Here is a 22,199-nt window from a genome sequence, read left to right on the forward strand (position 1 = left end):
TTTTGTTTTTTTTTTGCTGTTGTTGCAAAAAAGAAGGGATCCAGCTCCAAGCTTACATCATATCCTGCCAACTTCTGCTAGTATAGTCACCACAGTGACCACCCGGGGTGTCTGACTTGTTTCATCTGATAGTTGCTAGTCAAAGACCAGTGTCTAAGTTCTAGTATTAGACTGAAGGAACTCATAATATCCTACAGAAAAAAATTAAAGCAAAACCTACTTTAAGTAAATCTTGGCCTCAAATCTGGCTCTGAGATGATATAGAATAATCAATCAAAATTTTCAGTTTACTGAGGTGACATTTTTCTATTTTTTACTTTACCTCAAAATCTTGTCATTTTCCATGACAGAATGTCAAGAAAAACAGGGCCAAAGGTAGTATTTCTTTCTGACATAAAAATGATGTGATTACAAAGTATTCTGCAAATTAAAACACGGAGTATAAATGTGAGAATCTGAAAATAATTATATAGTGAGTTATCTCTTTTTTGAATCCCTTAGGTATTCTGTGATAGTGTTCTTAATTAGAGAGATATATATGTATATTGTTTTCAATACCGCCATCTGGCTCCACATGTGAGAAATGTGTGAAAGGTGCACTGGTTTTTCAAAGAAAATGAAAATACGTTTTTTAAATGCTTTATCTTGTTTCCCTCTTGCACACATTGAGAGCTAGCAGAGTCTTGGATATGACTGCACAGATTTTAACCTAGCCAAAATCTCCAAAGTTCCCTCTAATGATGACTTTTCTGGAGAAAGACTAGAGTGTCAACTTCCATTTCCTGATGCCATAAATAATCATCCTCAGATGACAAGTCAAATTACAAGGACTTTGCCATCATTCACTTTATTCTAAGAGGAGTTAGGCAGAATGTAAAGTCAATAGTTGAATATAATATATGGCATACATTTTATTAACAAAATACCTTGAAAGCGCTATAAATACAAACTAAAAATGTAAAAGCACATAGTTATAAAGCAAAGTCCATCACTGGGTCCCTGTAAATAGCAGTAAAAGTCTTTGAATATTGTGGTTTACAAATCTGATTTTAACAGCCAAACTTATAAAACAGTTTACGCTTTTCTGTTGTCAAGGGAGAAAAACTTGCCAAATTGTTCATTTAAAATAAATACAACATAACCAATTAAGGAAAGCAAAATTTAAACACATGCCTATGATAATCAGGACATAGTTTGCTTCTGATTTCACTACTGATTTTAACAGAACAGTGTTCCTTCTATTTTCCCACAGCACCCAAGTGACCCCACACATACTTTTAGAAACTTGTAATCACACAGTGCAAATAAAAGGACACTTGACTGGAAAATACACAGTGTGGTACAATAATCCATCATTTATGAAAAATAGAATTCAGCCTCTTTTTTTTTTTTTCCTTAGAGATTCAACTACTTTTTGAGGGTGAAGTTTGCTATCATTTAGAGATTTATGCTAAGCCAATGAGCAGTTTTTTTTTTCTTCCCTTTTCCATTTGAACATTTTTATATTAAAATGAAAAGAGAGAAAGAGATCTGGGTTAAAATTCCATAGCATTTAATCTGATTTACAGAGGAATCACTTTTAATAATAACCATTTTCAACTCTAGGAAAAGTTAACCTCAATTGAATTAGTTTTTTTAGGTTTTGTACAATTTACTTTTATTTCCTTTATGCTTTCTTCTTTTTGCAGTGATGGGTGATCTTTTTCTGAAGCTCAAACAAATAGATTATTTTTCAAAGCTGAAGAATTTTGAATAACAATATGCAATTTAAGTCTCAACACATGCAGGCCAGAGGCATTAGCTTTAAGCACCATTCTTAACCAGTTGAGAGATTTAATTGGTGTTAAAGCTGCTCACACTAGAGAATAGTTAAGATTGTGGGCTTTTTAAGATAATCTTCAATAAATATCATTACATATGAGAATAGGCGTTAGCCCGAGACAAGTCTGATGCCTGACACAGCCATTACGGTTATGCCTGTCCTTACTGTTATGCCTGTCCTTTATTTATTTTTTTCCTTATTCACTAATGGGAGGTGGAAGCAACAGTTTGAATGGTGAGCATCCTTTACCATTCTATTAAGACATGGGACTCACAAAAGAAAACCCTGAGGTTTTCCCAAATTCAGTGCTTTGGATAATATGATCCAGAATTGTGCATCTGCCAGAATTTCTCTTGCTGGGGACCTTATTTTGAAATATTCCCTTTTCCTGCCAAACTGCTGTTCTCGCGGTATTCCCATGTTACATTACATGCTATTATTATTATTATTATTATTTTAATTTGGAAATGCTGGAAGAGCTAAAGTTTCAGAAATGTTGCTAAGGAAAGTAGGGTCATTGCCCATCTGAAATGCTATTACAAACCTCCTATGAGGTTTTGCATAGGAATCAACATGAGGTGTAGATAGATAGTTTTGTTAGCAACTAAGAGCTCCTAACAACTGTAAGTCTAGAAGGATGTTGGGGCAGAGCTGGCTGCAATTGTTTAGTGCAGTCATCTGACCACACTTAGTGTCTGGAGAGAGAGAGGGAGATCCAGGGAGACATGACAAAACAAGGTTATATCAGGCTCTTCATACCCTGAGATTCCAAAACACTTCTCAAACTGTCACATGGATTACATAACAAAGCACCAAATTGTCTTCTCTCATATTTTCCAATATGACCATTTTCTAAATCACTGCAATAAGAACACCTTAACCAAAATTGATTAAAAAAAGAAATAAAATCTATTAAATTTGTTTTCAACTTCCTCTTGTTTCTTTTCTAGGGAATACATGCTTGGCTTGTGCTAATTCATGAGGCTATAGAAAATACTGCTTTGCCTTCTCCACCATGTGGTTTTAGAGCCTGTGGAACTTTGCACATAACTCCCTCTGTCTGAGTGGGCAGAAAGGGTAAGTTTAGGCTTAATGTACTATTGGTCATTTAGCCTTTTTTCACATGCTTAGTGTAAATAGAAGTCATAATTTCAGCCCCCAACTTGCAGCCTGAGAAACTAAGTTATTGAAATTTTAAGTGACTTACTTGAAACACAAATCAGGATTAAATCTGGAAATAATTGGAAGAGGGAATGCAGGGCATTTTAACAGCAGTGCTTTGTTTTAACCTCTTAGTTCCCATTTAGATAGATACAGTAGAAACACAAGATCAAGGATCAGCTTCAAAACAGTATGGGTTTGTAGACCCTAACTATGCAGTGATTCATCTTTATGCTACCCATTTAAAAAGAAGAAAGAATTCATACAATGGAAATTGTTTATTTTTAGATTAAATCACCTAGTTTAAATAGTTGAATCTAACCACACTTTTATATTTTCTTTACTTTTATATTTTCAATATCAATAAAGAGCTGGGAGTTTACTGCCACGTTCTTGTCATTGAGCAATATGGAAATTCCATGATGGCTTTTCCCAGTAATGTATGTATTCATGTGTTCTACCTCTATTGCATTCATCTATGCTATAAATTTTCCATTGTCTTTTCATGTATATGCTTAATATTTCCATTTTTAATAAAAATTATGTGTGTTTTGTGATAATATATTTCTACAGTGTTGGTCAGGGTGTTTAAAATTTTTATAGCATTTAGCATAGCTCTGAACTTAATAACTATCATAATGGTTATGATTATTAAAGTACAAAATAGTAGTAAAATATTGAGTAATATCAACACAACATGTAATTTTCTTTCAATTGTAAATCTATCTGACTTCTTTTTTTTTTTTTTTTAAGATTTATTTACTTGTACATACAGAACTGGGGTACAGGCCAGAGGCTCAGGGGTGGTGAGAAGCTTCACCAGAGACAGAGTGGGGAGCAGAACAGGTAGATCAACGAAGTACACTGCTGAGGGGAGCAGCGGGCGGACCAGGAGAGGTCTGCCACGCCATGTGGTCTCCTCCGGGGCAGGCGGGAATTGAACTCATGCGGAAGTGGCTTTTTAGCTTCTCAGTGCAGCGCTTTAACCCGCTGCGCCACCAGGGAGGACCTATCTGACTTCTTTTTATGAGTCAAAACTGACAAAGATCATTGCATCAAGATTATAGAAACACTACATCTTCTGGAGGGAAAAAGAAAATGCACCAAAAACAACACAAGCCTAGGGTATATGTAGAGATACAAAGTGACTTTTTTTTTTCTGAAATACAGTCAAGTACCATTTATGATAGTGAGTAAAGATTCTTCTTATTAAGACATTATCTATTGTCTAGATATTTTACCTTGACTTTTTAAGACTTGATATAGTATCAATAAAACTTCATCAGTTTGATACAGCTTAAAAAAACTTTGACAAATTTGCTAATAAAGAAAGTGGTTACTGAGGTAAGGCAAGCTTATTTGAAAGCTATATTGCTAATAAAAAGAAAAAGAAAAGAAATAGCATAGGACATCAATCCAGACAAAGGACACTATGAAGGAGAAATGTGCTTTCCATGTGGAAAGACTGTATATTAAATACAGAAATGGGTACTCTCCCAGTGATCGAAAACAGGCCACAGCCAAATCAAATGAGAGAGGCATACAGATGACTCTGAACATCAGTCTACAAACAGAGAACAAAATACAAAACAATAGAGCTATAGACATGCCACTTCTACCATAGAGCAATAGTAAGGAAAGTTAATAGGAAATTAACACATAGATTTATATGAAAAAGTCCAATTGGAGAATGAAATGATATTCATATTTGTCTGCATTAGACATCTTTTATTGCTAATTTGTCATTTTGACTCAGACACTAGACCCAGAATTTTAAATGGATGGCTGGTATTAAGTCTTCTTTTCATTTAGACATAGAGAGAATTACCATTACATCTTGTAGTGTGCATGTGTACTTGTATACACGTGTACTTGTACCTTCGTGAAAAATTGTACAAACTACAAACACTGTTTTCTCAGTGGGTATATAGGAGTAATATATGATACTGTTGCAGCTTTTTCTTTAAATCTATAAACTCATGGTCCTATATGCATCACAAAAATGCTAATTTTCAATAAAAATTTGAACAAAGATAGAAAAATAAACATTGCAGGTAGTTTGAGAAATGTCCTAATGTCACATAATATTTGTGAGAAAATGGTGGAATAAATGTTAATTTAGGTTGAAAGAAATATATATGTATATATATATACACAAGAAATATATATGTGTATATATATATATACACAGAGAGATCTATATGTGTGTATCTATATAGTACTGATTCTTTTAGGCAGTATTAATCTTCATTTTGATTAACTAATCTGACCATACTAATATCACATGTTTTTAGAGTAGTTGCTATATAACAGGAAACAACACTAAGAATGTCATATCTTATTTAATTCTTATAATCATTCAGTATAGTGTGTTCTCTTATCATTCCATAGAATAGGAATCAGAAGTTAAGTGAATTTAAACTCTACAACAAATAAGTGGCTGTTAGGTAGAAGTTAAGCCAGGCAATTTTGAGTATATGAAACCCCTAACTTGTCCCTCCTTTCTACCTCTTCTGTTTGGATATGTGATCAAAGTTTTGTGACACAGAGATATGGAAAATGCCTTCAATGTAGTCAAGTATTTTCTACTTAAAGTCGTAAATCATTTGCTTTACGTGAACAACTGACTGACAAAAAGTCTAGGAATTCTGTGTTATTATAAATCTAAAAGGGAAAATGAGTTTCCTTAAAAGAGATTAGTGAATCACATGATAACAAGAGAGTTGATGGCTGAATGTACTCTAGATTTCCAGTCAAAACAGTTAATGATGGCACTGGGGGTGCACTTGAACACAAATTTCTACTAGGAGGCAGAAGGCAAATATGAGAATCACTCACCATTCTCCAGGAGGCTATACATAGCAAAAATAGAAGGAGTACAGAAATAGAGATGTAGGTAGAGAATTGGGGTTCCCTCTTATGCAAAAATGGCCAGTGACCTAGCTACATCTTTTGTTAGTCCTTCTAGATTCCTGGCATCACACACAATAAAGGATATACTTCACCCACAAAGTATAAGTCCACAAACCCCACAGTTCTTCTCTCAGCCAAACTAGGAAATTTCATTCTTCTCATTGTCCACCCCCAGAGCCTATTTGTTTTATTCCTGTTTGGTTCACAGGAGCAAGAGCTAAGGATCAGCATTCGGGGGACACAGACAAGAACCACTAATAACGTGGCCTCCTTCTAACAGCTAATGCTAGTCCTTAAAAAAAGGTGCCTTCCTGTCTCCCATGCATTCCTCCTCTCAGTTTTGAATACTACAGGCTTTGGGTTTTGAATTTCAATGTTGTTACTTAATGGTGCTAGGATTTAATTCAAGCCATGTAAATTCCTTGTGCCTCTGTTTCTTCATTTGTTAAACAGAGACAATGCCCACATAAAGGATTGCTGTATAAATGAAATGCCCGGATATATGCAAAATACAGAATAACATCTAGTGCATAATAAGCATTCAGAGAAGCCAACCATTATTATGAACCATTAGGTTATGACAGATGTCCTTTATCACAGTCATGTTGTAATCATCAGCACGCAAATAGAACTGGTGGGATGAAAAGTGTTCTCTTCATCCTCCATGTCAGTACTATGAACTTTACAACATTTACTGTGTATTTACTATATTGAGGGCATTCAGTTATACCTTTACATTGTTGCATAAATTAAATATACATGAATTTATATAAAATTATATAAATCAATATTGTACATTTTTAAATGCCTACACTTGTGCTCAGTTAAAAAAAAAATGTGTATACAACCCCAAGAGTTTATCGGTGATTAATTTCTGCCAGGTAGAGTGTATTTCAAGTCTTTGAACATGTGTTGAAATCATTGGGTTTTGAAGAACTATCCATTAAAGACTTTCTGAACTGTGACAATGGATATTGACAGTGCTTGTCAGACTAAACCACTATTGATTGGCTCACATCATGTGTATAGCCAAACCAATTTCTTTCAAGTGCTTCTTCCTAACTGAAATACATTATTGCAGCCTTCCTCTCTGTTTATTATAACACCCAAGTTCATTGCATGTAACACATCCAACAGAAAGGTTTCACAGTGAAGGAAGCAGCAAACTGCAACACAGAAGTGAAGGCACTTAGCAATCCAAATACTCTAGTATTGCATGTTGCTAGTCCTTTGGAAAATATTGATCCCTTGCAAAGTCTTGTTTTAATTTACAATCTTCTTGAATATGGAAACATCATGGACTAACAGAGCTTTGCTATTGTTTAATGATCCTGTTATTCGCATAGTTTCTACCCCTGAATGAAACTATTTTAAGTATTGTGTATATGTTTAAGTTGTGGGAAAGAAAGTGTTTATGTTGGATCATTGCTCCCCTGACCACAAACATACACAGCTCCACAAACACACACACACCACACCACACCACACCACACCATGGATGTGACTCTTCCCAAGACTTAGAATGTTTTTTCTAGTGAGTGACTCAGGCCAATTTTGGCCATATGCTACATATTGTACAGCTTTATTATTAATTTGAATTTGCATTGTGACTTTTTCCCAAGAGTCCACGTTTACTGAAACAATACTCTTACATAACAAGAGCAGTTTTCATAGTACCTCATGAGTGGGAAGGATTCCAGATTTTTTTTTTTATTTCAAAATATTATTATTAAGCAAAGTCTAAAAACATAGCTTTTGCAAATACTGACTGATGGTACCTCATGCTTCCCATAATCTACTAGCAACATTTCAAAGCTTAAAGAACTTTCAATCCTAGGTTATACCCTCTAAGAGGTACACAATTCATAGTATGCAAATACCTGAGGAAAGCAGGGTATTCCTAAACTCTTCAAGGTATTGCTAAAATTGCCATTCCTCAAAAAATGACCTTTATAGTAGGTCACATAAGTTTAACAAAGGAGACTTTGGTTAACTCTACCAAAAGTTTTAATCTGGTATGATGCCATCTTCTCTCTATTCTATGTATGCTTAGAAATTTAAAGAAACAAAATTGCTTAGAAGCCTGGCAAATATTTCAGGGGCAAGCTATGTCATTCTATGAAGTCTTTTCTTCAGTCACAGAATTCCAAGTTACTTGAATGTTCTAGACTAGGATTTCTACCAAGTAAGAAAGCCTTTGACTCTTGCCTCCCAAAGAGGGTCCAGGCTCGAGCCCAAGAGAATGACTGCAGTCAGCACCCTGGGCTGGGTCTGTCCTCTGGTTCTTCCCCTTGGCCTTCTTACCCCCGCATTCCCCAGCTCTGAGGCAGGCTCCTGGCATTGGGCCCACTCTCTTGGCACTCTCCTCAGGGGTCACTCTGTCCTGAAGAATGGTTGGTTGTCAGAATGGCAGCCTCCCAGGCCTTTTTCAGGACACAGGCGACCAGGAAATGTCAAGGCAGAGTCAGTCAGTCTCTCACAAAATAGTTTCATTGGGACAGAACCCTCTATTACAGGCATCACTTTGACATAAGCCTCAAGCTATTTCCTCCAAACCGTGCAGGCAAATCACTGAGACCCTCCCTCAGAGGAAGTGTATTGAAAATGCAAAGGGTACTCTGAGAAGTTCTGAGGAAACAGCCTGTCCTCTATGGCTAAATGATCAGGGATAGTGGGGCAGTTTGTCCTTACAAATGCTGACAGACAGCTGCAGTTTGCAGCTGGCAGTGAGCTGATGCTTACTAAACAAAGATCTAGCTGGAGCCTGGTGAGTGCTTGGCTCCATCACAATAATCATAATTCATAACATACCTTTCCAGAGGAAAACCAGGAAAAGGTCCAAAGAGATCCACGTCATTCAACCCTTGACGTGGTCAGAATATAGACTGCTATATTTGCTGTCCATATTTAATCCCATATTGAGGTGGTGGCAGCCCTGCCTGTGACAAGTGAATTTGCTCTCTGCTGCAGCCACACCCAAAGATTAACTCCTCTTTTCCTTAAAAAACAGTGATGGGGGATTAACTTTTTGCCAAGAGCCAACTATTATCCCAAATATCCTGTTTCTTTTCTGAAATGACTTAATTGTAATCAAACTGTTGAGTTTTTTCTCATTTGACCCTCAGATAGTCCCATTCTTAGGCACAGTTTATTCTGGAATCAGAGAAACACGATCAAATCCAGAATAAAACTGAAGGAATGTAGTTTAAGTGCTCCTGACTTTTGAGATGAAGGGAGAAGACACTGAAATTGTTTAAGTTACTTTTCCTTTCCTTTGCTTGTTATATTTAGAAGCAGGGTAGAGATTTAAATACAAATTTCTTAATTACTATTTGAGTGGTTTTTCTCAGCACATCCTTATGCCTCTCTAGTCTCAGGTTTCATTTTATTAGGAAAACTGTTCCCCAATCAGAGTGACTATTTCATGGAAGCAAGATTTGTTGCTCTACTGGTCCAGTTTATCCAGTGGCCAGGAATTTTGACTTGAATCTAAAAGCAGTCACTGCCATCAGTTAATTCTGTTTTAGTCTACACATTTAGAATTAGAGAGTTTTGAATAGAATATGAAAATATATTTAAATTTATAGGCATAATTATGCATAATAACATGAAAAATGCATGCCCCGAGGGGGCAAGTTACAGTAGCCTTCCTTTTGACATGTAGCAATGCTAAGTGATTTGCTATTATCCTTTTCTTTAAATTTTGCTACCCTAAAATCTGTAGTAGATTATTATTATTTGGGGTTTTTAGCCTTCCTTTCCCTGGGGTGGAGAAGATCCTGTTACCAATTGCCAGGACACTCCTCCAGACACAGATGTCACTGAGGGAAGGCTCTGCTGGTGATCCTCTCCATGTGTTTTAGCCAAGGCTAGGAGGGAATAAGGAAGATTCGGCTGTGATGGGAAAATGCATTTCGCCAAGTACCAACCCCTCTGAAATTTTAACTTTTGACTATTGAACAGGCTGAAAACTTGGTTTTCTTCAAGCTTGTTTACTCTTAACAAAATAGAACTTCTGGTCTTGGAAAAAAGTCTTTGGATTTTAAAGATCTCCAAAATAGAACTTCTGGTCTTGGAAAAAAGTCTTTGGGTTTTAAAGATCTCCAAAAACTTCTTGAGACATTAAGTATCTCTTATATAAAATAACTCAGTGATGATCTAACTCTAGAGGAATTGGAAATACACAGTTTAAATAACATTTAAAATACACATAGGTTTAAAATCAAAAAGAAAATGCGCTTAACAAAAAAGCATTTGGGATTTATTTCTAAAATATGGTAGGAAGCATTAAGCAAATTCAAAATGAGGCTACATGCACACATCCTCATTTTGACTTAAAGATCTTCTTTAAATAACACAACAGATGTAGTCATCAACATCTATTCCAACAGGGACACTGTGAATGGTGAGAAAGGCACGGTAAGACATGGCTAATAATAAGGACTGTCATTGTTATCCCTTAATCCTTCAAACTGTCAAAGCAAAACCAAGAGGAAAAGAGAAATACTGAAGCAGACTCTGGTTCTTTATGTGGTTTGTCAAACAGTTCAGTTAGGAAATTTCCACCAGGAAATATTTCCTGAAGCTACTCATCAGAAAGCAAATGTAGCTATTTCCATTCTATGACATAAGGAAAAAAACAAAAAACAAAAACAAAAACAAGCAAAAAAAAAAAAAAAAAACACCTGTGGACTTGAGTCTGAAAACAATCTTGATAACACAAACAGGTGCTAGCTTATATAATGGCTAAGGAAAGCAGAGGGGACAGAGGGTGAATCATGGGTGTGTCCTTGCAAAGGAAAATTGAACTTAATTGCGCCATTGTGAGGGAATGGTCATCTGAGAATTGTGTGTTCTGGGTCACATAACATTTGGACCAAATATTTCTTTTGCTAGTTTGTAGCCATGTGAAATAAACTGCTGTTGGAATGCATGCTGAAGTTAAGGGTGAGGTGGGTGAAGCATTTCTTTATACTATTGTTTGGAATTTAAGGTTGTTCTATATACTTTCATAAATACTTACATGAAGTCAGTGGTCAGTAAACAATGTTTAATGATCAAATACTGTCTGAGCAAGATGCATGGTGGAAAGCACATAGACTTCTGTGTTAAGAAATTTAGTATTAGCCCTCCCTGGTGGCGCAGCGGGTTAAAGCACTGCACTGAGAAGCTAAAGCCACTTCCGCATGAGTTCGATTCCCGCCTGCCCCAGAGGTGACCACATGGCACTGCAGACCTCTCCTGAACCGCCCGCTGCTCCCCTCAGCAGTGTACTTCGTTGATCTGCCTGTTCTGCTCCCCGTTCTGTCTCTGGTGAATCCTCTCACCCTCCACATCTCTAGCCTATACCCCAGTTCTATATGAATAAATAAATAAATCTTAAAAAAAAAAAAAGAAATTTAATCTCAAGTCCTAGATATCCCATGGAGAATGTATATAATGTACCTTTCTTTCCCTAAATCCCAATTTCCTCATCTGTATAAGGTGAGTAAAATATCTGTTGCAATGTTGTAAGGATTAAATATTATCCTGCAAAAGATCACAAAACTGTGCATGTACATAAGTAGATCATTGTCTTTATCCTCTGCCTTCCTTTTTCTCAAATCTTTAACATTCTCATCACTATTATAAAAATTGAGCTGGTCCTTGAGTTTGGGAAATTAATAATTAATAAATTATTAGTTGTATGAACAGAAAGTTGATAAAGATAATTTAGGAATTTTGGAGGTAGATATATAAAATTAACATAAGCTTATAGTAATATTAGCTTTCAGTAAAGAGTTATATCCATATGGCATTGGAAAAAAAATCTAGGACTTGCTTATTGAAACAGAGCACATTTTTTCATACTTTTAACACATTATATGCCAAATTCTCCAAACTGATGAATGTTTATTAATTTCAGTTTGAATAGCAATAAATATACTAGCAACATAAATTCCCTCTACCTGCCAGGCAAATGTGTGGTATGGATTACTACCTCCACTTCTGCTAAGAATAACAATGATTTAGAAAACAACAAATGTAAAAATCTTTCATTTATTACATTAAGGATGAAATCTTGTGTCTACCCAAATAGAAATGGCAGGAGGGCTATTATGAAAAACAGGTCAGCAATATTACCTTATACAGATGATTTCTGTCAGAATATGTCAAAAGTATACCCTATACCAGGCGGCCTCGGTACACAAATGTGTCCTTTAAAAATCACAGCCCAAACATCCTTTACAGATTCAAAAAAAGGTTAAAGACTCTTAACAATTGATAATCACAGATGAAATTTAACTTCTGGAGAGAATATAAAGATCTGAGAAGTTGAATTGTAAGTAGGAGATGAGGGGATAGGTTATTAGGCTTTGCTTTTCTGCTTAGAGTAATAGAGTCAATTTCACCATTTTCAAAACAGATTAGTTCTAACCAGTAAAGGAAAACTCCCTAAATTGAATGCCTCCCAGTAAACTTCTATACCTCCAGGTAGAGATAATTGCTTTTATTTGCTATCACATATTCTACTTTAGACATATTGGTCTTCTTCTAAGTATATCTGCCTTGAGGATTCTGAGCACATCATTTCCTCTATCTTAATATTCTCTCATTAGACATTCTCATACCTACTTTTCTTATTCCTTCAAATATTCCCCTAAATGCCATCTTGAGACTAAGGCCCATCCAGCCTGTCAATAGAAAAGCTGAATATGGTTAGCTGTAAAGTTCTCAGCCAAGTAGTCAGCTAGGAATCAGAAAGACATGAAAGGGAACCGCCTGGTCCACATTCAGAAGCCAGGGTTCTATCCAGGAAGCTCTGCTCATTTGAGAAAGACCTTTCCCCATATTGGTAGACTTGTAACTATCCAATGGACTTCAGTCAACTCAACTTTCCTTTATCCTCTATATCCACTCACCAAGTGGCATCCTAGCAAACCTGAGTTACTGTTCTTCCAGTTCACTCCCAGTCAATTAAATTAATTTTTTGTTGTTGTTCTCCATAGTTTAACTTCCCAAAATTTTATATAAAATCATTCCTCTGCTTTTTGGGGATATGGATCTGAGTTTTAGAACTCTTACTTTCAGTTGACTTGGCCCAACACTAACTTCCTTTCATTTCCCAATCCCTGATGTTGTATCTTTGGCATAGGGAAGACGCGCATCTGTTTTCTTATAATGTCTCATAGGTTCTCCCTCTCTATTGAGATTTCAAGCTTTCCCAATTTAGGTGCCCTCTAGTTCTATTCCTTATTATTATTTTTATTTTTTTGCCACTTTAAAAAATTTTATACTTCACACTCTCATTAAAACATATTTTACTTCCTATTATTAAACATCTTTAAAGAAAAAAAAACACTAAAATGATTTCTCCATGAGAGCAGGATTTTTGCCTGCATTTTATTTTTGACTTTTTTTTTAAAAACTCTCTAGTTTCAGGCCCTCCCCAGTGGCGCAGTGGGTTAAAGCACAGCACTAAGAAGGTAAAGGCACTTCAGCATGAGCTCTATACCCACCCCAGTAGATGACCACATGGCGTGACAGACCTCTCCTGACTGCCTGCTGCTCTCCTCAGCAGTGTGCTTCCTTGATCTGTCTGTTCCACTCCCCACTCTGTCTCTGGTGAAGCCTCTCACTACCCCTGCATCTCTAGTCTGTCACCCAGTTCTATATGCATAAATAAGTAAATCTTAAAAAACAAACAAACTCTAGTTTCAATACCTAGAACAGCATTGGGTAAATAATAATGCTTACTATACTATATATTTGTTGCATTAATAAAAGTCTACTACTTTAATTTCCATTTTTAGAGTAAAAATTAAAAAAAAAAGTATTACTTTCTTTCAAAATTTTAACATGTATGAATGAATTACTAATTATAGTAAAGTAGAACTAATGTTTTATGAAGAATGAAAATTATAATTGTTTATTATCATTGAACTGCAGCATGAGTATATATCCACGTGTCTGAGAAGAGTTGTGGTTTTCTTTCCTTATGTACCGTATTTCACAGATATGAGTGCAAAATCTTGTTATTATTCTTATTATATAATTTAAACAGAATGCATATAAGAACACCATTAAATATATTTTACTGTACATCCAAGTATATATTAACATTATAGATGATGGTATTTGTTGAGAGGAAAGTAGATGAAAGACACAGGGAAAAGATTGTAATATTAGGAAACTTTCAAGACTATATACCTGAAGAGATATAGAAACTAAGTTCCCCACAACGGCTCATTCTGGCTGGCTGGACATGTGGCTGATATCACAAATTCCCTATAAAGTACTGTCTTTATGTGTAGTTAAAAATATTCTAGTCATTACATCAAAAGATAAACAACTGACAAAAATTTCATAGTATATTTTATTCAACCCAACTATCCAAAACATGGTAATTTCTCCATATAATCAACATGAAAATATTTAATGAGATATTTTGGACTCCTTAAAACAAGTCTTTGAGTCTGACATGCATTTCTCACTTACTCCCAACACATCTCAACTCAAACCAACCACCTTTCAAATGCTTAATCATAACATATGGTAGTGGTGTCCATACTGAATAATGCAGTTCTAAAGGAAGCCTTTGGTGTCATATCTGATCCAAGCAAAGATAACCCCTCACACACAGTCTCATGTTCTCGAAGGAACCCAACATTGCTGCAGTTTGCATGGTGACCTCTCTCAAAGATGGCCCTACTTCCCTGTGGTTAGGGCTGTATCAGTTGGACAGCTCTCAACTGCAATCCATGGGTCAATGGAAGGAATCAGGATCAGAGAAATCAAAGGCAGTTCCTGAATTGATTTGCATTTGTAGTTCATTCTCCACTTGGCTTTAAGTTAGTATCTGAATAGGACAATTTTTATGGAAAGCGAGAACAATTCATGGAAAAAAAAAAGCTGTGTAGGGTAAGTGGGTGATATCCAGAATATAGAAAGAACTTCTAAAGCTCAATAACAAATAACAATAACTCAATAACAACCCAATTAAAAAGTGCGCAGGGCCCTCCCTCCCTGGTGGTGCAGCGGGTTAAAGCACAGCACTAAAAAGTGTGCAGACCTAAATAGATAATTCTCTAAAAATGACACCGATTTCTAACAGATGTTCATCATCTCTCATTAATAGGGAAGTGCAAATCAAAACAAAGAGATAGCAACTCACACCTATGAGCCTGGCTATTACCCAAAAGAAAAGAAAGAACAAGTGTTGGGAAGGGTGTGGAGGGAAGGGAACTCTTGTACAGCAATGGTTGCACACTTAGATTGGTGTATAAATTATGGAAGCAGTATGGAGAGTGCTCAAAAAATTAAAAAGCAATTCTACACACCCAGTTACCCAGGTCTGGATATTTGGATAAAACCAAATTGGAGATGTATTACACCCCCATATTTAATGTAGTTCTATTTATAGCTAAGAACTGTAAGCAACATAAGTACCCATGGACAACTGGATAATGAGATGGTGTTTATGGACACACACACACACACACAATAGAACACTGTTTAGATATATATAAAAAGATGAGATAATGTCATTTGCAAGAACATAGAATGGTTGGGCCTAAAGTAAATTATTCTTAGTCAGATAAGACAAATAGAAAGAGAAACAGCATGTGAGTACACTCATACATTCTATACAGAGGGAAAAAAAAACAAAAACAAAAAATAGGTGACTAAATAAAACACACATCAATTTTTGGACTACAAGTACAATCAGTGTTACAAAAGGGAAGCGGGGAACAGGTAGGTAGGTAAATGGGGGACAAGGGGACAATGGTGGGGTGAAGGATAGAACTGGACTTGAATACTGAGTGGTGAATTCAATGTTGTATACACACATGTGGGTTATCAATGATGAACACCTGTTACTTATATCATATTATAAACAGTGCTACTGCTGAATAAATAAATAAGCAAAAAGAAAAAGATAATAGAAAAAAAGCAAAATGACCTTAACTGGTCCTCAAGTTGTTAGAGCAGATCAAATAAATTATACTTTATTCTTTTATTGGCAAAGATCGGCTTCTAAATTTTAGAATACCTGTTTTCAAATCTATCCATAATTTATACCCAAAACACTAAAATATATCTTGGAGTAATGAATAGGTTATCTATAGTCTCAGGGGGTGTTGGGTATTTTAAATTTATAATCTGCTTTCTGTGCTCAGGGCAGCTATAATAGTTTCAAAATGGCACTTTATTTGTGGAAATTCATATCAAAGTAAAATTTTTAAACTGCTTCATAGAGTCAGTTTCAGGTTATCTATTTTTTTCTTTTTTATATTATAACTCAGGTTATCTATTTTAAGGTCAGAAAGACTGGATAAGCACTGTCTGTTCTGCTGTGCATTCCCCAAATCATGGCTTTGATCTGAGAAGTTGTAGACACAGGCATAGTATATGCTTAACTACAGAATAAAATTGGTTTTGTTCAATTTGTGTTTTGGTTTTGCTCTTAATTGCCATATATTTAGCTGACTTGACTGTACAATGATATGAATAGACCACTGATTTTACTTGTATGCCATTTCCCAGTATGAGAATCACACAGACTCAGCCAAAATTTACTCAAACTCAGAAGTGTGTATGGCTTCCAACTTCTCTCTCTCACAAGCACACACTAACACACACATATACACTTACACACACACCACAAAGGAACACAGCATTCTATGGGTCAGGTGACTATTATGCCATAATCTCTAGTAATTAGTAATAAAACCCTTCACAACATTGAATAGAAATAAAACACTTCACAACATTGAATATAAATAAAGCAAAGTAGTCTCTCATAAGTTAAAGTATAATGATCAATAATCATTTCTAAAAGATTATTGTACCTGGAACTAAATCTCAAAATCCATATTCACCTTATATTCACAAATGATATTCAGTTGAAGCATTTAGATGTGGTTTATGTTCCTCAAATAATTTTGTTTTTATTGTCAATAATCATTAAAGATCATGTAAGCATATTCAGTTTAAAAAGTCAGTAAAGAAAAATATCTAATACAAATAGAATTCCAATTTCATTTTAAGAAAAAGAGTGTCCTTTAAAAGAAGGGAAAGAAGAAAAGGAGCATTTTTAAATAAGATGAGTCAAATGCAAATGTTGCTAGAAATAAAAAAAAAATTCCCCTGGAAATTTTTAGTGTGACTGTAGGTACTTAAAATATTAACTGTAGGCCCTTCCTCGTGGCGCAATGAGTTAGGACACAGTACTGCAAGGTAGCCACAGCCTCAGCCACTCCAGTGCCCCGTTCAATCTCCAGCCTGGGAGGTGATCCACATGCCGCAGCAAAGCTCTCTTGACCGGCCAGCTGCTCTCCTCAGCAGTTTACTTCATAGATTTGCCTTTTCTGCTCCCCACTCTGTTTCTGGTAAAGCCTCTCACAACCCCTGCACCTCTGGCTTGTACCCCAGTTCTGTAAGCATAAATAAATACTTTTTTTTTTAAGAATTTAACATATGAATCTGGGACCAAAAGATTAAAAACATTTGTGATATGAATCAACAAATAATCATGTAGATCCTTCATTCTACCAGTTATATATGCTTACAGAACTGGGGTACAGGCCAGAGGTGTAGAGGGTGAGAGGACTGACCAGAGACAGAGTGGGAAACAGAACAGGAAGATCAATGAAGTATGCTGCTGTGGAGACCAGTGGGCAAGAGAGGAGAGGTCTGCCACGTCATGTGGGTCACCTCCAGGCTGGGGATCAACCTCATACTGCAGCGGCTTCTGAGAGCTTCATGGTGCTGTGCTTTAGCCCACTGCAACACCAGGGAGAGCCCTAAATAAATCTTTAAAAAAAAAAAAAAATGAAAATACCTGTCAACTAAAGTTATCATTTCCTTATAAAAAATATAGGAACTAAATAACAACGGCCATTGGGAAACAATACACACACAAGACACTCAGAAGCACTTGATCCAAGCTTTTCCTGATCATTTCCAACTTTAAAGAAAGCAAAGGTCTAATAACATGAACTACAGTGAATATACTTAAGTGTTCCTTAAAAAATAGATATTTACAACAACAAAGTAGTACTGCAACGACAAATATAAAAAAACTAAGCTTTGATGTGTGTGATTAAAAAAAATCTATGATTTGTACTATTGTATAGTGCAAATAATTTCACTGTAATCAGACAAGCTAATGACTTAAGTCACAATGTCATCATTATGGCTCTGAGCCCCATGTACATTCACAATAAAGATGCAATAAAACTATTGTAAAATTCATGCTTCCCCATGAAAATCTTGCTTTTCGTTTAAAATACTGTGTCTATAAGATCTCTATGCGTATGTGGAAAGAAGTTAGTAACTTGAATAGTAACTTGAATGATATGTCTATATGGGGATCTGAGTGTTCCTCAGGGAAGTTCCCAACCAATTCTGATGAAGGGAATCACTAGTTCTGAACACCTAGTTTTATTTTAAGTATTTTAAAATCTAGTTAGAAATGCTTATTTTTGTCTTACTAACACATAGATTTATGATGTATATAATTTCCTAAAAATTGTATAACAGAGGCAACTACGTTTACTTATCTGATCAGTTCATTTAACTTTATGGGGAAGAAAAAAATAGTCAAGAGTCTAATAAGTATTTAAAATGTTCACCTTAATAGTTGTCATGTGTATCCTTATTAACTTAACATTGTTCTCAGACAAGGTAAATGAGTAATAGAGAGTATTGATCAAGCAAAAATCTGCAAAATTAAAATGAAATAATTGAACAGCATGACTAGACATTATATCAAGTTTTCATATTTTCATCCTCAAGAATCTCAATTCTTTATGTTTGCTAGAAATCTCCCTCTCTCATATTAAAATATGAAGGAAAACATTGCTTAAAAGTATAACAAGAGTAGGTATTTTCAGGCCACTAAGCCATATATCACTAAGCTATTTTTCTAAGAGATGCTGAGAAACATGAGAAATTAAATATGTTGTTATCTTTTATTTTTCCTTTTAATGTTTGTAAGGGAGCAGCTGTGCCCAATTCGTAATGTAAAAGGAAAACCATATCAATTTTACTCATTTTTGTGTTCAGAATGAACATGTGATGAGAAGTACATTTTGCCATTACCAAATCGGGAAATGTGACAATAATTGTAATGGGTGTTGTTTCATCTACCTGCTAAACTAGTCCTTCTTGCTCAAAATATGGTGTTGTGGGGTGGCATCAACCATCTGGCATCACAGAATGAGAGTTTTACAAAGAAACTTCTTGGATGTCTAAAAATGATGTGAGGACAGACAAGCCCCTGAAGGGTGTCTGCACAGATGCAAATCACTTACATTTGCAAATGTGTGCACAAGAGAGAGGATGGAATTGCAGAGTGAATGGCTCCCCTCAATTACCTGCTTTGTGCCTGAATATGCTTGATTTATGAGTATGGGACTAGGAGTCAGGAACTTGAAGAACTAAACCAGAAAACAAAGTCCACATAAAATAATTTTTGCTAATACTCAAAACACAAGGTATAAATACTTGGACAAGTATATGTGCTGGATTTATACAACCAACTCTTTTTCCTCAAGAGCTAAAGTTGAAAAAAAAAAAAAATTCAGACAAGCTGTCTTTTCCACGAGTCTTGAGAAATTACATTGTTTTGAAAAAAAAATTGGCTTGATTTTCACAATTTAAAAAAAAAAATGGATATGGAACAAATAAGATTGTGCCCATAAAGTCCATTGTTTCCAAACCACACTGTATTGTTTGGTCCAAATAACTTGTCCTCCTATATGGAAGTAGGGAGCCACGACACACAGAAAGTACAATAGCCAATCAAAATAAAAGTTCTATTCTGAAATAACTTTATTATTATGTAGCTATTTGCTGAAATCAATCCCACCCTTCCAACCCTCACAAGTGACAAAAGCATACTACAGAGAAAACAAGAACAACAGAAAAAGCCACTTGGGAAGGGGGGTGGAAGAAGTAACACAGTTTCCATGTTAAGTCATCGGTGTTCAAGAAAACAATGTGGTGACTGCAGATATAGGGTGTCTGTCAAATAGAGCCCTAAAATGTGACAGAGTACCCAAGGTATAGTGAGGCATTCTGTAACTTTGTTAAAAGAACCAGAGAGATGATGTAAATTTGGGCTGGTGAACTGTCACAGACAAGCACAAATGGGGGTAGTTAAGATAATTAAAAAGTCTTGCTGTTATTAGTATATAAAAAGGTGGCCTTTAGTTTATTTTTATATGCTGAGATATCAAAAGGTAGAGCTGAAAAGTAAAAGAAAACATATTTATATATTTTTTCCACTTATTAGTGTCTAGAAAGTGATTGCATTTTCAAACATGTTATGCTTTTTACATGTACTAATCAGCATTTAGATTTTTAAAGTGAAGGAAATATAAAGCATTAGCTTTCTGCTAAAAAAAAAAAAAAGGAAGTATAAATGAAGACTTTAAAATGTTCTGTCAGTAATATCCCAAAATGCAAATACCAAGGACTTTCAGTGACTAGATATTTTCTACTTTTAATAACCCATATTCACAACACTAAAGCTAAAAATTACAACACTAATCCATGGTTAAAGGATAGTAAGTCCCTAATGCCAAGATCCTTTTTCTATCTCTGAATTGGTCACCTTCATAAACATTGCAGAATTCAATGCGGCCCTGAAAATAAGAGCCAACTGCAGAAATTTGTTTAAGACTGAGAGCGTGAACAACATTCATCTTTTTCTCCTCCCTATTTTGCTTCCTTTACAGGGATATAAGGGAGATTGAAGGGGGGATAAATAAGAAACAGGGGTAGAAATGGCATGGGCTAAAAGAGGAGAAACAATTTTGAACTATTTTGAGGGGATGCAAGGAAGGCTTTCCATCTGAAATTTTCAAAGGTGAAACATGTTCTTTAGGCCAAGAAACTATATTAACAGGAAGGGTTACAAAATTTACAAAAATAAATAATAAATATTTGATTATACAAATGACAGCAATACTTTATAGTGGATGAAAAGGATTTTCTTAAAGTTTCAAGGACAGTTCTTCAAAAAAGGGGGCTGTAATTTGATGCAGAGAACCAAAGGGAATCAATAGAATTTTTATAACAAGATACCAAAGGTAAAGGAAAAATATTAAGAATTAAGAAACATACAGATTATAATAGAAACAACTTAGTTCTCCAACACAAATCTTGAGAGGGTCTGACCACAGGCAAGTAAAAAAGAAAAACTAGTCTTCATTGTATAATTTCCTCTAACAGAAGTTGTTTTAGAAATTTCTGTTATTTACATTTAGAAATATAAATAACTTTTCTGGCAAGATAAGTATAGCTTTCCAGACGTACATGGATACTCAGGGGGTTATTTATTCATTTATTTTTTATATGTCTATAATATCTTTGTCATATTAACAAAGTATATTTTAGGTTATTTTGTTGTAGGTCCTCAATCAGTTATGCAACTTGTTCTTCTCAAGACTGGGCTTCCATTTTCAATCTATTCTTTATTTATATCAAATTATATCTAACTTGTTAAGTTAGTTACTCTTAAATTACAGATCATAGGACAGTGAGTGGATGAGTCTCTGCCAGGCCTATTCATCACAGAATGATGAACTGGGGAGTAGGGGAACTAATTCCAATTTTGCCGAACAGTTGACAGTTGTGTGACATTGTGCAAATGAATGTGCTTGTGATGGTTTTCTAATATGCCAACCTAGGCAGGATGGGCTACAGACCTTCGTTAGCTAATAACACACTAATCTAGGTGCTTCTGAGAAAAGGGTTTTGCAGAGAAAAATTACAGCCTCAAATCAGTCCACATTAAATTAATCAGAAGGGCATAGATCAAGTGAAATCTGTTTTAAACAAGTGAGTCCTTTAAAAGAGGGTTATTTTTTTCCTGGGATCACAGACAGCACATAGTTCCTGCTTGGGAATTTCCAGTTTGATCTTAATGGACCGTTTGGGTCTGTCTGTGGACTATTAGCCTCTGTTCATGCCTTTGGGGTTTCAACCTGGTCCTGATCTTCCCTTTCTGACTGAGTGCCCTATGGATTTCAGACTTGCTTAGACAGTACCATGACTGTATGAGCCAGTTCTTTGTTGTCTGTCTGTATATCAATTGACTAATAATCAATCCATCTGTCCATCCTCTTAGTAATTATTCTGCTCCTCTGGTTGAACTCTAACTTACACAGTGCCATTTTGCTCTTTTTTTTTTTTTTTTTAAGTGAAAGTAGACATTCAGCTGGTTATAGTTTCAGTTACCTTTAAACTCTCATTAATACACCTGACCCTAATTCTTTTATTTCTGGGTTTTTTTTTTTTTTTGGAGAATGTA

General features: G+C 35.4%; 1 protein-coding gene across 1 annotated transcript in view; it reads right to left on the bottom strand.

Moving 5' to 3' along the window:
• The window catches only part of ARHGAP15 (Rho GTPase activating protein 15), a 591,597-nt gene that overhangs the window by 252,519 nt on the left and 316,879 nt on the right, over positions 1-22,199 (bottom strand). The gene's annotated exons all lie outside the window — the stretch shown is intronic.

The sequence above is a fragment of the Condylura cristata genome, unplaced genomic scaffold, assembly GCF_000260355.1.
Source record: "Condylura cristata isolate star-nosed mole 26May11 unplaced genomic scaffold, ConCri1.0 scaffold00002, whole genome shotgun sequence".
Classification (NCBI taxonomy): domain Eukaryota; kingdom Metazoa; phylum Chordata; class Mammalia; order Eulipotyphla; family Talpidae; genus Condylura; species Condylura cristata.